The sequence below is a fragment of the Sceloporus occidentalis genome, unplaced genomic scaffold, assembly GCF_023333645.1.
Source record: "Sceloporus occidentalis isolate IW3139 unplaced genomic scaffold, rSceOcc1.0.p SCAF_5, whole genome shotgun sequence".
Lineage (NCBI taxonomy): Eukaryota > Metazoa > Chordata > Lepidosauria > Squamata > Phrynosomatidae > Sceloporus > Sceloporus occidentalis.
In genome coordinates, this window is record NW_028316985.1 from 73794491 (window position 1) to 73812298 (window position 17808).

At 37.5% G+C, this 17808-nt stretch overlaps 1 protein-coding gene across 4 annotated transcripts in view; it reads right to left on the reverse strand.

Moving 5' to 3' along the window:
• LOC149312325 (metabotropic glutamate receptor 8) overlaps nucleotides 1-17808 on the reverse strand; it is a 627813-nt gene that overhangs the window by 269608 nt on the left and 340397 nt on the right. The window lies entirely within an intron of this gene.

A 17808-nucleotide genomic window follows, 5' to 3' on the forward strand; every position in this document is an offset into this window, starting at 1 on the left:
GCATGTTAGGGTTATAAAATGTAATGATTTAGGAATTTCAAAAAGTTGGATAAAATGAATTTGAAAAATTCATCTTACCATGTGACCAGAAAAAACAAATAAGAGATTCCTTCTTTAGAGGCATGCTCTTTACATATAGCTTAATCAGCATAAATCCTCATGTCATTTAAAACCAGGTTAGAAAGAATATTAATTTGTGTTAGAATGGGGGGGGGGTTTTTTAAGACATTATAACTATATTCATCTCTGTCTCAGAAGCCTAACATGGTACTATCAAAAACCATGCATTTAAATATCCACAGCAAGAGGAGATTCTCATGTAGAATGCTAGATTATTCAGACATATTGTGCCGCTGACCAGCATAATATCTATTCTACGGTGAAGGATATTTTAAGTTTATGTACGATACTAAATATTTTAGTCCTATTCACTCATTATTTCCCTCATGAGGTTATAGTAAAGTGAGGTGAAAGTGAAAGTGCACACTCTGATCCCAGTTCTTTCCTTTGTCCCCTTTGCTGGGTTCATCATATTCTGTGAGCATCTCCAGTGGAGTGAGTATTGTGCTCCTGAAATATTAAATTGTGAAATCACAGAGGGAATCTATGTGAGTAGAACAGTCTTGCTACTGAATCCATTCAGCCCTCCCAGATATGGAGACCTATGATCTTGGCTATGGGGCAGATGACAATCAAAACCAATAAAAATAAAAACAAATGAAAACAAATGAATGGGACTTTGGTATGTCCCAAGAATCCAACAGTCTGATAATAGTGGAATAGACTGTTATCTATTGGAAATATGGCTATTAATGGCTTTGGTACCCCAAAGGCATTTTAACCCCAAAGAGAAACATCTTCCTGTCCCTTTCATCCATCACGCCTCTCTCCCACATTTGTAAAGATGGAAGTGATGAGAAATGTGACTTTTTATGAATATTCATCTCTAGAAAGAAAAGAACAAGCCGAGACAGCAATGTGAAAGAGTGCTTAATTACAAAAGAATTACTTTGGTAGCCATGGAGGACAGATCCACTTGAATCTGGCCAATTTTAATCTGTTAGGTTGTTCTGCAAATAATTAAATCCAGTGCATGTAGTCCTTTTATCCACATTAGACAAAAGGGTGATGTTACTAGACAAAGAGACCCAAGAAGTATTAATTAAACTGTCCCAATACAGTGTGTTATAATCAGAATGTTGTGTCTCGTGATTCAGTACTATGCAGCTTTTTCAGCACTATGTACTCTATTTTTAATACTTAATGATACTGATGCCATTTTCTTTAGAACAAAAAGCTCTGCTATAATTCTGCTTTACAAACACATAAATTAATGAAGCCTCAGTTGAGATGAGAAAGCATCATGTTTGCTCTTGCCCCAAGGAAACTTCAATCTGTCCTTCAAATTTCTGTGTGTGTGTGTGTGTGTGTGTGTGTGTAGAGTATTGAGCCGTACTAAAAAAAATTGTTTGCACTCATATTTATTAGTAAATAATAATAATAATTTATTTATTTATAGCCCACCCAATCACAAGGAATCTGGGCAGGTTACAGCAATAAAAATACAGAGAATACAATACAATACAATAAGATAAAAGAGAGTGACGTAAATCACAGAATTCACATCTAGACCTGATGAAACTGGGCCTGTCTTTTTCACTCCCTCCCAGGTCTGATGATGACAGTAGGTACGGAGGGAGGGTTCTTCGTCTTGAGGCAAGAATTTTATTTTAATTAATTTTAATTTAATTCTTCTCATTAAATTTAACAGAAGAATTGGTGTACAGAGCGACGTAAGTCACAGTTAACGGGGATTCAGGTCTTTCACAGGTCTTTGATTTAATGTACTATATAGTAGGAAATTAGCCTAGAATGTTCCTGCAGACCTCTGCCATCTGACATATGGTTTTACTCCAAATTAACTTTGGTGCTACACTTTCATTTACACCTCCAAAAGATTTACAGCCAAACTAGATTATCTATTCATCATAGGACTACCCATTCCTAGCTTCCCTTTTCCCTCCTTCCATTGTTCCTTCCATTGTTCCTTCTTTCCTTTTTTTAAAAACAAGAAATAGGTGTGGGATCCCCATTTCAGATCCATAGGGACAGCTGGGAAAGACCACTATTCTTCCTACTGGTTGAGTTCATAGTTCACAATCTGATTGAGTTCACATTTAGCCATTTTCCAGTAGGGAAGAACACAACCCATATATATCTTTCTCCTAAGATTTCAATATTACCTCTACCTGGCCTTATTAGAGGTGGCTGTTGTCAGTGGAACAGTGAGATTGCTCTGGGTTTTCGTCCAAACTTTAGAAGAACTAACTACCCATGCTGGTGAACTGAAATGGATGCCAGAAGTATCAATGCTACCTACTGAGCTTCAGTAACCAGTGGTCACATTAAATGGACAGAGGGTAGATTAACTGTAAGAATAGTAGCTTCAAGAAAGGGTTATTATGTTAAGGTCAGTGAAACAGGCAAAGGTCAGGTATGCTAGAACATCAATAGTTTAATGTGAGACAAAGTGAAGAAAACAAATCTAAAATTAAAATTGCAGACATATACACACAGTCTAAATATAAACATAAAAAGGCTCAAGAATAAAAAAACTACTGGGCATGCATAAACACACACACACCAGAGATATCCTTAAGGGTCCCCCCCCCTTTAAGAATTGAATTGATTGACTCTATGAAATGTAATATTTCTTGCCCACTATACAAAGAAAATGTAGAGGAACATTTAAGGCACTAGATACTAAATTATTTCCTTGTGAAATCTGACTGACAACGGTGTGCTTTTTGATCTTTCTGCCTGGTTAGTGGTTTTGTTCCTACTGAAGAAATGGATTTCAAAGAAAGATTTTTAAAAAAAAAAATACTGTGTTTGCTAAAATGATAAAATATGTGCATTCAGCAAGGTATTTGAATTATATCCAAAATCCAGCTGGAACAATGCATTAAAAGTGGAATAGTTTCTTTCCTGGCATTATTTACAGAGGCCAACAGCATTTCTTCATCCATGTGGGTTGTTTTTTTTTTTCCATTCTTGTCAGAAATGTTCATTAAGGATACTGGCTATACAAACTGAGGTAGTTTGCTATCTATCAGGAAAGATATCAGTGGGCATGATTGCACGAAGTCTTTCAAGAAAGGGGTTAAAACCATTAAAGTCAAGAAACAGGCATTGGATAGAAGCTTAGATAAAAGCTTCCAGAACTGAACTGAATAGTAACCTAGAGAGTTTAGTGAAATATATTTACATGGGATGTATATAGATGAGATTGCAGATAATATAAACTTGTGATGTCTTAGGTAGGCTGGGCCAAGACATTTTAGTGTTAGATCTTGCCTGCCAAACTAAAGTACATGTAGACAAGAGGTTTGTTGAGTTATTTTGTCACAAGTGCCTCTCCCTCTCCTTTGCAGTAAAAAAATCCTGTTATTCTTCTTGTTAGTTTCACAGTCTACCAGTCTCTAGAATTATAATAATTTATTGGCTGAAATTTTTCACTGTCAATGATTCACATTCTATTGAGGAGTGTAGGAATCTGTGAGATAATAGCAGATAATGTACCATGTTCTTCCAAGTAGAGTCAAGTTCATAATTGTGCTATTGTGTTCTTATCTACAGCACTTTCATTCAGCTGTTTTGTCAGTTTGTTTGGAATTGCTCCCAGAGCACCTATCAACACTGGAACCACTGTGGTTTTCTTTCCTGAGAAGTGCTAAATATTCATTTGTAGCTCTCGGTATTTCTTAATCTCTTGTTATTCTTTCCTCTCCTTCCTGCAGCCCTAAGGCAACCACCTGACTATGCTTGATAGTAGGACAAGCATGATTCTCCTTCTTAATTATATTGCTCACTATAAGGAATGCTATTTTATGTACAGCCCATCCTCAGAAACTTGTATGGCAGGGATTAATAGGAGATAAATTTGAAAGCTGTTCAGGGTCTATCTACTTGTGTTGGCATGCAACCATGGCATATCTTTGAAGCATGACTGAAAAAAAATCAGTTAAGAATAACTGAACTTTCTATGAGGATATGAAGAATTTATGTTCCCCCAGTATTAAATAACTAAAGAGTGCCTCTGCATGTTAGAAACCAGGGAAAAGCTTCCACGGAAGAATCTTTCTTTCTAGACTAATGTGAACCCTAGTCATGATTCCTTTTTCTAGAAATAAATGTGCCATTACTGCATATGTAGAACTCTATGTTCTTTATAGACAAATTTCTAAGGGATACATGCAACTATTATAATTTGGATCTATAGCAATCTGTAAACTGTTACCGTATGAGATCCATTTAGGAGTAGCCTTCATGGTCATGTTGATTTTTTAAAAATATGCTTTCCTTTCGAATTTTTAAGTGCAGCTCTTTGATTTTTTTCAGGATTGCTTGAAAGATGGAGATGTCAAAATGGATAACAGCTAATGAACTAAATGTTTAATAGTTCATCATTTGGGGTTTTTTTTTACACAAAACATTTTAAAACCAAGTTTGCAAGACTTGTCCATATCTGTAAAGTGAGATTGTTCAATACTGATGCAGAAATTATCTGTATATAATGTTTGGGCAATATTGCAGACATGTGCAAACATCTTTGCAATCTACAAATCTTCACTCCTGTGGTTTGTTCTGGGTCTGGCACAGAAATACCACAGGAGTGAAGAAAAACAACTACCCAAAGGGAAGGTAATTTTTACCATGCATCAAAGAAACCACAGACAGAATAGGGAAACTGGTTAGGAAACACAACCTTTAAATGATCTACAAACCAACCAAGAAAATCCAGCAAATGCTGTGCTCAAGGAAGGACAGGAGAGACTCTCTCATGGACACAGGGTTTACTGCATATCATGCAGCTGTGGACAATTCTACATAGGGACCACCAAACACAGTGTTCAAACATGAATCAAGGAACATGGGAGACATTGCAGACTGGTTCAGCCAGAAAAATCAGTGGTAGCAAAACATGATATAAACCATACAGGGCATAAAATGATATTTGGAAAACACTGAAATTCTGGACCATGCCAACAATTATCGGGTCAGGATGCACAGGGAAACCATTGGAGTCCATAAATACCTGGACAACTTCAACAGAAAAGAAGAAACCCTTAAAGTAAACAAGATTTGGCTACCAGTCCTCAAAAACACCAAAATTAAAACTCCGGAGATTTCCCAGCAGACAATGGATCAGTAATTAAATAGACACCCTGAGGCGTTGTCATTCAACGGACCAACACACAGATTAACATGTACATCACTTCCTTCCAACCAAAGGTGTGTGTGTGTGTGTGTGTGTGTGTGTGTGTGGTTGTCAGAAAAGAATAAAAACATTTTGCATCAGAAAACACCTTTTCCAGAAATACACATAGGATTTTTTTATGTAGACTGGTCTGTTGTTATTGTTTGCTTTTTGTTTTGTTTTTTGAGAGAAAGTAACATTTTTCTGGAAATGTGTTTGTCCCAACGTTTTTGCACCAAACCCCCTAATTATTCTGCACAAAATAATTTTCCAGTATACATCAATATATGCAAATGCTAGATGAAAGCTACAAAGAAATATTTGTTTCCTCCACAGCAGGGGGATGCATGCAAGGAGAAAATAGCCAAAGATTCACATACTTTAGCTGCACAGTACACCAGTTAAAAATGCGTCATACATAAGATTTTCAGTTCAGAAGACCCATACAGATTTTCCATTGCTGGAGGGCTGAGTATCAGTCTCTGAATGCATTTAATGCTCATCAGGATCAAAGCAGAGGTGGGACTAAAGGCAAAATGTATGAGAATATGTCAATGGTTTATGGCCTGGTGGATGGAAAGGAAGTTGATGCAGCAAAAGTCATTTTACTGGATTTCTTGAAATGAAAAAACAACAACACCCAAACTGAAGTTGTTAGCAGTGAAAAAAATATCAGTTTGAGTAACACACATAGAAGGAAACAAATTCATGCCTACCTACACAGCATTATTAGCATGAACCTCCATCTTGTAAAAGTCCTGCTAGGTTAGTTATGTGTTGCATACTGGGAACATGTTCCCACATTATGTGTCATGAAACCAGTTAGTTTAGTGAGATTCACTTTAGTAAGACTCACAAATGGAGAAAGGACCCACAACAAAACTTCATGTGCTCCTTCCTATTTGCTTATATAGGTGGGAGTAGTGTTCCCTTTCTGTTTTCCTGTATCTCATACTATCATGTTGTCAAGTTGAAATATAATTGTTTATCCCTGACTATAGTTAATTTAAATAGGCCATTTTCACAAAGGATGGCTTCAAGCAGACCATATTTTGAAACTGGGTACAATTAAGAACAAACCAAGAGATGTGATCAAGATGATATGACAAGTTGAGAGTTAAGGAAACTGAAAGAAAATGGCACCAAAATCATCCTAGCCATATCATAAGAGGAAAGCATGCAAGCTGAAGATTTATGGTAGGTCTTTCCTGTTCAAGTGTAATCCTGGTTTTACATAGGGTGATGGCAAGTTCCAGGAATCTGGGACCCAATTTAAGCCACATGTTGTTGTTGTTGTTGTTGTTGTTGTTGTTGTTATGTGCCTTCATATAATTTCTGACTTAAGGTGATCCAAGGTAAACCTATCATGGGGTTTTCCTGGCAGAATCTGAGGTTGAGACAGTGTGACTTGCCCAAGGTCACCCAGTACCTTTCCATGGTTGTATGAAGATTTGAACCCTGGCCTCCTAGGACTTTATCACACGAGGAAAATTGGAAAGTTAACCAGGGGTCATCCAAGGTATTTCACGTAATTTCGCAAAAGATTTTCAAATGATGTTGCTCGCAAATGGAACACATTCCAAACACAATCATGAGACATCCCAGGAATAGTTGAATTTATAGATCCTTTTCCACTATGAATTCGTAGTCAATTTGCATTTGCGTTGGTATGAAATGCAGCTCCAGTTCGGCCATGGGATTACTGTCGGCCATGGGATCCTGTTATGCAAGGACACAAGCTTTCTATTTGGGACCAGATGATTAAATGTGATGGGCTGAAAAGAAAGGCGTCTCACATCAACTGGGTTGTAGTCTACCTGATCTCTCCCCCGCCCCCCGCCCCCCGCCCCCCGCCCCCCCCCACACATACACACAGGAAAATAAAAAGTCTGAAATGCCTCCATGATGGTGAAGTTTGTCAAAAGGGAAAGAAAAGGGACTGCAACCAATCTGATCGTCTGTTTATCAGTTTCAGTGGTCTGAGTGCTGGATGACTTCCCACTCGGCCATGGAAACCCACTGGGTGACCGTGGGCAAGTCACACTCTCTCAGCTTCAGGGAAGGGTAATGGCAACCCCCTCTGAAGAAACCAGCCAAGATATCTATGTGACAGGGTCGCTTTAGAGTCACCAGAAGTTGGAAAAAAGTTGGAGGCACACAACAATAGCAGCAGCAGCAACAACAACAATAAACCCAGGTCATGAAGGGATTCTCCTTTGGTTCCCTGGGGACATGATTCAGCTTTCTTTTCCCATGTGATAAAGCTAACAGTCAATTTTGTGGTCTAATATATATATTCAATGTTATACTATGCATGCCTCTGCTGAGTCAAAAGAACATCTATTAACATCCAGGTTTGAAACTGGAGGTAACAGTTTAATCAATTCCATTAAATGTATATCATTTTAAGAGTTATAGTAATTAAATTCCTCTCCATGAGCATGAGTTTCATAAAGTGGTATGACTTAGTGACACCTTTGCAACACAGCAATAGCAAGCAATGAATGATAATCCCCCACAATTAGTGCAACACAGATTATTATTTTCATTATTATTATTTTTATTTTCATCAGCACTGTTATGTGTTTAACAACCACTCTGAAGATAATTATTAGTCTCATTATAAAACAGTCTCTGTGATGAAAAGTTGTTTTGAATATTTACTCCTTGGGTTTAAACTAATCAAGCCTAGCATGTTTTTTTTTCCTAGTGTGTTTCATCATTTCATATTAGTTTTAGAGCATTGCCATTCTGGTAATGGTTCAACCATTCCATGCTTATAACTGGCAACTGGGCGAAAAGCTATGTGGGTTCAAAATGAGGGTGAGCTGCTTTTTAAAAATAACTGGATATACTGCCACCTTACTGTTACCTATTTTAAAAGTAAATATTTTCTCAGTATTTCAAAGTTAGTACAAATTTTGATTCCTTTTTTTTAAAAATAATAAAAATCTAAATATTAAATATTGTTGCTTTATAGTGGAAAATATGTCTAGAGAGTGAGGTCACACATGCTCATGTAACTATAACAACAATGATAAAACAGTTACAGTTAGAAATGTAAATCTTAACTTTTTTCATGCCTCTATGGGACAATTTTTTGTCTCTGATGAATGAAATTCACAGAGTTTTTCTGCATTTTACAATGATTTGGGGGACTTAGGGAAGATTTTGGGAAGCTCTTTCTCCCATACAAAACATGACATTTTCCACACATGACAGTCTCTTCACATTTTGTAATCATTGTTGGAGCAGCAAACCAGAACACAGAAAATGTGTTGGACCTTCCACTCTCATGCATGGGTAAAAACTCTTGCACAAGTTCACCTTTTTTGTTGTTGTTACTTCCTTTATTATGTAATTGTGTTTTACAGTGTAGTAAAAATTCAATAAACAAAGACAAACACCAAAAAAAAAAAAAAAGAAAACACAAAACTCAACTCAAAATAAATAAAAAAAGAAAACATAATACAGAGTACGAGATATCCCCTCTCCCCCCAAGTAGACTTATTCCTAATATATATTGCTCCTTTTTCTTTTTCCCTCTGTTTCATCCCAATTATATCAGAAAAACCTCTTTCACTTTAAGTATCTTGCAGCAGAGTACTTTTACCGGGTGCCATTCTTCGTTTAAGCTCTCTACAGGTTTGTTGTTTATTAGCCTTGTAAGTCTGTCCATTTCTTTCAGCTCTTGTACTTTCAATATCCATTCTTCAATCGTTAGATCATTATTGTTTTTCCAATTTTTTGCTATCAGAAGTCTTGCTGCTGTAACTAAGTATAGTAGTACCCTCCAGTAGGTACTTTCCATTTTTTTTTCCATAGTCGGTAACATGTTTAGCAGGTATAATTTTGGTGACATATCAAGTTCACCTTTTCAAAGGGATGTCTCAAAGAGTGAGATACCCTTTCTTCTTGAGGGTGATTTTTTTCCACTAATGTTTTTTACAATCTTAACTCCAGTTACACTACAAAAGGAGTTAGATTACTCCTCATTAAATTACAAATTTGACTGAGATTAGTGGCTGAGACAGGCGAGAACTGCCCAGGTATTGTCCAAGTGCAGTTGCTTAGCATGAAAGAATGAAGAGCCATCAGGTGATAAAGCTAACAGTCAATAACCATCAGGTGATAAAGCTAACCATCTAACTGTAAGCATTGTTTTAGTGGGGCAGGAAGGTCAACAGTTGTTTTTCTTCCCAGTTGCCCAACTGCAGCCGGATGGTGCTTGGGTGCCTTCTCATTCCCTTGGCCACTAGCTGTCTATGGGAGTGAACCCCAGCATTTTCAAATTGCACTACAGTGTGGTAAAGGACACTGCACAATGAAATAGTAGATATCTCCCTAAGCAATATCCATCATCAGTGTAAATGTGTTACAATCAAGAGGCACATGAGTGTATGTTGCCAATAGGAACCTGGCTAATATGGAACTTATTTATGCCTTAGTTTTTGCAAGAATAAGATTATATGTATATACACAGACCAGCAAGCTCTGGGTCTGCTGCCTTATTTACTTTTTGCCTCTGTACAACATGTTCTGCTCTTCGAGAAAAGCAACTTTATTTAATTGCCAATTGCTTTTTGCTATTTACTTCCTTTCCTTTGCACCCTCCTAATTAGCTGCTTATAAAAATTGGCATTCATTTTACCAGAAAAAAAAATTAAATCCTTACAGACTATTGCTTAGGCAAACGGCTTTAGAAAGAAAGGAACGCTGAGGGTGCCATTTGTAACAGAAAGAAACACAATTTAGTCCTAAATGGGCTTGGGTTCTTTGCGTTCCCATTTTCTTATTAAATTTTAATCATATACTAAAGCACACTAATTTTATATCATAGATGGAATTACAAGCCATATTTATATATTAGAGATATCAGGTTAATCGAGCTATTTCAGGAGGAGAGCTTAAATTTTAATAGAGAAAATATATTCCTTTTTAGTGAATATGTGCCTATGAGAAGATTAAGAAGTCTGGCAATGCATAAAAACGAGGGGCAGTGTTTTTTTGTCCATGGATTTAACCACCGCATGGTACTAGGTAAAATTTACACAAGTGCAGATGGTCCATTCAGTTTTGTTCAACCTTTCCCCTCACTAAAAACAAAGCAAAACAAAACATCTGTCCACTTGTTTTCTAAGGAGCACATCAGCATGGGAGAGATCAAATACTTAAGACCCATGGTGCAAACAGATGGACTAGCTCACAATAGGGCATCTGAATCATTGCATGCCAACACTCTGTTACAGCTACAAATAATACTCGGCAGAAACTGAAGATTAGGATGAGAGGAGAGGATGTGCCCACAATATCTGAAACAATATAGCTTCATTGATTTGACACTTTGCCACCTTTCCCTGACATAAAAAGACTCTTTAGCTTTGCAGGCTGAAAGTGGCTTTTGTTCCCCACATTTTGGATACAGTTTGTCTATTATCATTTTGGGATGCATTTGCTGAAGCATTGTAAAGTAACAGAACAACTCCTACTTGGCAATGAGCGGGTTCAGTGTGAAAGCTGCCTTTTTGGGGCGGGGGGAGTACCACATCATAAGAATGTAATGAAATGTTTTGTTATATTATCAGAAGGATGTTGGAAAATTCAAGACACTTGGGGAGAAATTAATTTTTAAAATAAAAAGACCATGAAGGCTTTTAAAGGTTTAGACATCTGGAGTGACAGCAGTAGCTGCATGAGTCTGACATATACAGGGAAAATTAGGAAAGTTAAGTGGCTGGCCGAAATACTTTTCAAACTTACCCTAAACAAAATGAAGCAGTATTGTTCTATTTTTATACTACTATCAGGCAATACTTCCCATTGAACAACTGTGCAGTAAAACCACTTGCCAAGGAAATGTTGTTGAATATAGAAATACAACGCAAGCTAGACAGATAAGATGTAAGAAATATGGTGCAATCTGAACTGGCCCACCTCATGGTATTAGAAATTGGTTACAAGCACCCTTGCCCTGGCTTAATTTGTGGCTGCATTGTGGCTGGGTCCTTGGGCTACAGGAGGATTGGATCTGGTCTAATTCAGTCCCTCCCTCACCTTGCCCCATCTCTACCCCTTTTTTACTCTTCTGTCAACAGATCTCTTCTTCTGCCAAGAAGAAGAGCCCTCCTCCCGACCACCATCTTGAGGGGAGAGAAGCAGAGTCATGATGTGTTATGTATTGTTAATCTGATATTGGAAACCACTTTGATCGTCCACGGAAAAGCAGTATACAAATAAAGCTTATTATTATTATTATTATTATTATTATTATTATTATCATCTCAGCCAGCAGAGCTGTTATGTCAGAAGGTTACCTTGCCACCAGATGTCTAATATCAGCTGACAGAAGAGGATTCTAGGCATTTCTCCCATTTGAAGGGCTTTGCTGCTGGCACGAGAGACTTGTGCCTTATCTAAAACCCTGACAGCAAGTGATTTTAACATCACTATTGTGCTTACAGTTTAAACCTTGTGCAATGTATCCTCCAGCTGAGCATATGGAATTATGGTATAAGTGTATTGGTTGTAACTAGGGTTAACATGTTTTGAAAAACAAAATCAACTGACTACTTCAAACCACCAATTACTATAAAGACTATCATTTGAAATGCCCCTGCTATATAAGCTTACTGCCCAAATATCCATAAGGCATCAGATTCCATCTGAGCTAGAAAGCTAATCAGGATCAGTTCTGGTTAGTACTTGGATGGGATGAATATCAGGTGCTGTAGGCTTTATTTCAGAGGAAGGAACTGGCAAATCCACCAGAATTCCTTGCCTTAAAAAACCATATGAAATTCATGGTGTTGCCTTTAGATACCAGGTGACTTGAAAGCACACATACACACACACATATAAGTTGTAATAATTGCTAATATTTCTACCTTCATTGTATTTAAATAAGAATGATTTTGCCTTCCTTCTCCACCTGTTTCAACAGCTATGTCACCAACTCCATTAAGATGCCCTGTCCCATTGCTCTCCCCATAGGCAGGGGCTCCCTTAGTCACCTTGCTCAACTAGCTTACTTTTCACTTCTGGGTCTCTTTCTCTTTTCTTCTTCCCACCCCAAAGTCACTCTGTTTTAATCTCTCTGACTACTTTGCTGAACCAGTCTCTATCTCTTCTTCGAACACACCTCTCAATTGCACCCGTGACACAAAGATGAGAAGATGGCATCTATGCGCAGGAGATGAAGCAGCAGTGGACATTTTAAACATCCCTGGACATTTTGAAAATTTACTAGGACAGAAATTTTAGTTCAAAAAAAAGAGGACATGTGAGGAAAGAATACAGTAGCCCTAACTCAGTTACTGTATATACTCATGTATAAGTCTAGAAATTTAGGTCAAAAAATTGACCCAAAAAAACCTGAGTTGACTTATCCATCAGTCAATATAGGTACTGTATCTTAACTCTTATATAAGAAAAGGAACCATCCCCTGGTGAAAGGCAAGAGTATAATCTGTCTTGGAATCATCAGTCCCCTCTACTCTCTCATCCATCTAGCCTTAAAAGAGCTATGTCTGCTGGAATTTTGTAAGTTCTTTGACATTGTTTTGCTTTGCTTCATCCTATAGATCCTTTGCTATATGTCCCTAAGTTTTGCCCTCGACTTATCCATGGGTCATATCAAAATCCATAATTTCCGCCCCAAAACTTGCCCTCGACTTATTCATGAGGTTGACTTATAGACAAGTATATATGGTATGTTTATTGTTGTTGGGGGTATGGCCCCAAAGAATGGCAGGGAAAGAGGCACTCAGGGTTTTCCCTCTTTTTGCTTTGAAATCAAGCCAGAAATATTTAAAGGAACAGCATCAAAAATAAAATTAGGATATTGCATGAATAAACCAATATCTAAGAGAGCAGGAATATATATGTGTACACACATACAATGGATTCTATGAATACTTTTTGTGTTGGGGCAGAATTATTTCTAAACTCATGTCCAAAGTTTTAAGATACAATAGTCACCACTAACAATTGGATAACTGTTCCTTAAGCATCTATACATCACTTTAAAATGTATACTATATTTTACACTAAAAATAAAATCCTCCAATTAAATCTCCTTATTAAGATTATAAATGGGGGAAAAACAGTTTTTCTCATTACTATGGATGTTACTTTTTATTTTTAGAAAGGTGTTATTTAAAAGATGGTGTCAGTGAAAGAGACAATAGGTAAAAATAAAAGCTTCCTGACGACTACAAAATATTAAAACTGTATTATTTTTGTTCAAATGTGAAGTTGAAGGCTTTCATGGTTGGCATCCATAGTTTTTTGTGGGTTTTTTCGGGCTATGTGGCCATGTTCTAGAAGACTTTATTCCTGACATTTCGCCAGCATCTGTGGCTCTGAAGATGCCAGACACAAATGCTGGCGAAATGTCAGGAATAAACTCTTCTAGAACATGGCCACATAGCCCGAAAAACCCACAAAAACCTAGGAACACAAATCTTTGCTCAAAATGCATTTTTACTAGTATGCAAACTGCTCATTTTCATTTTTAATAAATCACTCTTCAGTTAGTCAAAGCAGGTCATTACTGTATGGCAGAAGCTCAACCTGTCCTCATGTCTTTCGAAAATTAGTAGTTCATCATTACTGACGGATCTTTAAAATTACATTTAAAAAAAACACAGAAAAGATAATCCTGAACAGCAGCACATCACAGATAATGTAATTTACCCCTACTGATAAATTTTTTTATATATATAAAGAAATAAAAATCCAAAATCTATTAATAAACCTCCTATCATTTTTTCTGTCAATCACTTCTTCTAAAGAAGCTACTGGTGAGAGCTGAAATAAAAATATTAGCTGAAAATCTTGGATCACATTACTGTGTATCAAAGTGTTGCATCACATATGCATATCTGTGTGAAACTACAACTTTTGAAGCAGAAGTATGGATAGAATCTTATCACATTAAACAAATATGACTTGCATCAGAATGTATGTGATTGAATGCCAGCGCCTCAGATACACAGGAAACATATGGGGAAATCCACCACTGATCTGCAGACTAGACTCAGGAACCATCAGCCAGCAATACCACCAGAAATTTAGAACAACCTATTGCTAAGCATTTTATTTTTATTTATTTTAATTCTAAAGACCACATCCTATATTTCCAATAAAGAAACCCCATGATCCTACCATGCTTGAGAAAAAGAGAAAACTTTTGGATCTACAGACTTAATACCTTGATACTTTGATGTCATATGCCCTTAATGTAGAGGACAACACAATTCTTGTTCCTAGCATCATTCACTTATTTCATTCTTAGAATGTATGAATGCTATAACAGCCAATGCGCGCTATGTATCCCTCCCATTTCATCATTCGTGGAAGTGGAACTTGACACTTCTGATGCTATTTATAAACACTTTTTCCAATATTTTTTACTAAATTTTAAAGTTTACGATTTTATTAAATCAACTTCAGTGATATGGGCCTGTTACAGACAGCCAAAATAAAGCTGCTTTGAGTCACAGTGGAGCTATGCTGTTTCAATGATGCATGCGTCCTAAGAGTCCAGAAGTCGCACCAAAGCCACGCTCCAGCCCTAAGGACTGGAGCGTGGCTTTGGTGTGGCTTCTGGACTCTTAGGACGCATGCATCATTGAAACAGCATAGCTCCACTGTGACTCGAAGCAGCTTTATTTTGGCTGTCTGTAACAGGCCATAGTATTCCTCTGTGATCAAAGCTCTATCTGAAAACAGTGGTGTTATTTGCCTCTCTCTCTCTCTCTCTCTCAATAAAAATACCACTGAACCCGTACTTGCTTTAATTTTTTAAAAAAACTAACACAATAATATGGTACATTTCAGTTCACTATCAGTGCTGATATGTTTTGCTGTTGTGTGCCTTCAAGTCATTTTCGATTCATAGTAACCCAGTTTAAAGCAAACCTATCATGGGATTTTCTGGGGATGAGAGTGTGTGACTCACCCAAGGTAACCCTGTGGATTTCCATGGCCAAGCGGGGAATCTAAACTTGATCTCCAGAGCTGTAATCTAATGCTCAAATCACTACACCATGCTGATATATATTAGTAGGTGCTAATTTCAATATTAATGGATGTGGTAGAGATAGAATGACCTGCGGGGAAATAATACAGTTGGACTCTCCATATTCACAGATTCTTTATCCATGAATTCATGGATCCATGGCTTGAAAATGTTCAAAAAAGTTATAAATTAAAAAAAAAAAAAAACCACCACCACCACCACCACCCCAAAAAAAACACCTTGACTTTACTATTTTTATAAGGGACATAATTTTACTATCTATTGCATTTAATGGAACTTGAACATCCACAGATTTTGGAATCCATGGGGGATGTTCAGGATTCAGGAACCATCAGCCAGCCAAATCCCAGTGGATACCAAGGGCCCATTGTATATAACGTGACTTAGATTGGGTACAACTTTATCACACAGTGCATGCATGTCCTATGTTGTATGCAGTCAAGATATTTCCAGCTTATGGTGACATGAAGATGAAACAAACACAAGGTTTTCTTAGGATGCTTTGCACTTGCTATTTCCTTCACATGAGGATGAGAGAATGTGACTTGCCCAAGGTCACTTCAGTGGATTTCCATAGCTGATCAGGAATTCAAACCCTAGTCACCTAGTCCAACACTCAAACCACCACACCATGATATCTCATCACAGATTGGCCTAAGTGTAACTGTTAGTTTTGACTAGAGTAGATCAACTAAAATTAATGGGAACTTGACTGTCAATGTTTATATATGTTGCACTCATTAAATGAGTCTACTTGACATGGGACAAACAAACTGGATTTGGGCCATAATTTAGATATCAGGGCCTGGCCCTTCTTCTCCAGGCCTCAGAGCAAGCTGAGAAATCTCAGGGCAAGCACACTGCCTTGAAAAATAATGCCTTTATTTGTTTTCTCTCCAGGGCCATCTCTTCCTCTCCCTCCTGCACTGTCAAACCACCATGAGCAACAGTGCTCAGGGTCAACACAGGGAACTACTAAAGTGTCTCAACATGGGATCTCTTGGATAGAAATAGCAATAGTAATAGCAAGTACATTTCTATACCACTTAGCAGTGCATTTAAGCACTCCCTAAGCAATTTACAATGTGTAAGCTAATTAACCCTAACAAGCTGGGTATTCATTTTAGCGACTTCAGAAGATGCAAGCCTGAGTTGAGCTTGCGCCCTTGGCTGGTACTGAACTCACAACCTTGTGGTTTGTGAGTGAGTAGCTGCAGTACAGGCATTTAAGCACTGTGCCAGGGCAATCTGGCTGCGACATCTGTCACCTCATTGATCGCCAGGATTGATTCAGCTGATCTGGCTAGCTAGGCAGGTGTGCCTTTCCTCCCTTACTGCTCCATGTGCATCCCTCCTGAAGTTCACTCAGTGGAACAGCAAAACCATCCAAGATAGAAGGAATGTGTCATTCTTCGTTCTTTGTTCAAGAGTATGTGATAGCTGCGCTCTCCTGCTAGAACCTCCAAACAAATATGGGCTGCCTTGGGAATCACTGAATATGATATCCCCCTGAATATGGTAACCCCAAAGTCAACACCAAGTGACATTCCTAGGTGTCTGGTTTTGACTCTGAAATCATGTGGCTTGTGATGTTTCTGACTTGGAAACTCCATTTGTACACATTTGCAGTGGTCCCAAATTGCCCTTACACTTCCACAACTATTTGGGGACACAACAAAATGGAAAAACACTTTTTCAGGTGGCAAATCAGCAAATTATTCTGCTGTAGCTCAAATGTCTACCTTGTTTTCTTTTAAAAATCATTTCCAATCTTGTGCACACACTCTATTCTGTGGGAGAGAGAGAATTCTGCCTATCAGAAGGCAATGGCACTGCCATATCTGTCTCTCAGAAAGCAACAGCATATGACACAGTTGGAAATTTAAATGTAATGTATTTATTTTTAAAGTCAGCAGCCTTCACAAAGCAATTACCTGATTTCAACCCCCAAACCCAAATCGTATGCCATGTCAGTGCTGAAAATTCAACTGAACAATTTCAGTCCTGATCTACATTTGATCTGTTATAAAATTCTCCTTATCACTTGGGAGAATGATGCAGATGATCAAGTTACCTTAGGGTAAAATAGTTCACTTTGGGATACTCTTGTCATCTGTATTGGATCAGATTCCCTGTAGAGTGAATGTGCATATACCCAGCAAGTTTATTTAAGGACTTCTGTATTCATTTTTCAACATATTAACAAGCTGTCCAAAATGATGGGAGGGAGGAGGAAATCTACTTTAAATGATTGACAGCTGAGAACAAAACAAAGCAAACAATACCATATCTTTATGAAGTTTGAACTAGAACACCTGAAAAATGAAACCGTTTTCAACTTCAGAAAAAAAATGTGTTGCTTATACCCAGTAGCATTTATCACCTAGTATCACAATTCATCCCATGCCATAGGAAGAAAAACTGGAACATTCCTTGAAGAATTTTCAGCCATTTACACTTTTAAAAATGTGCACATGGTTTTGTTGCTGTTCTTATGTGCTTTCAA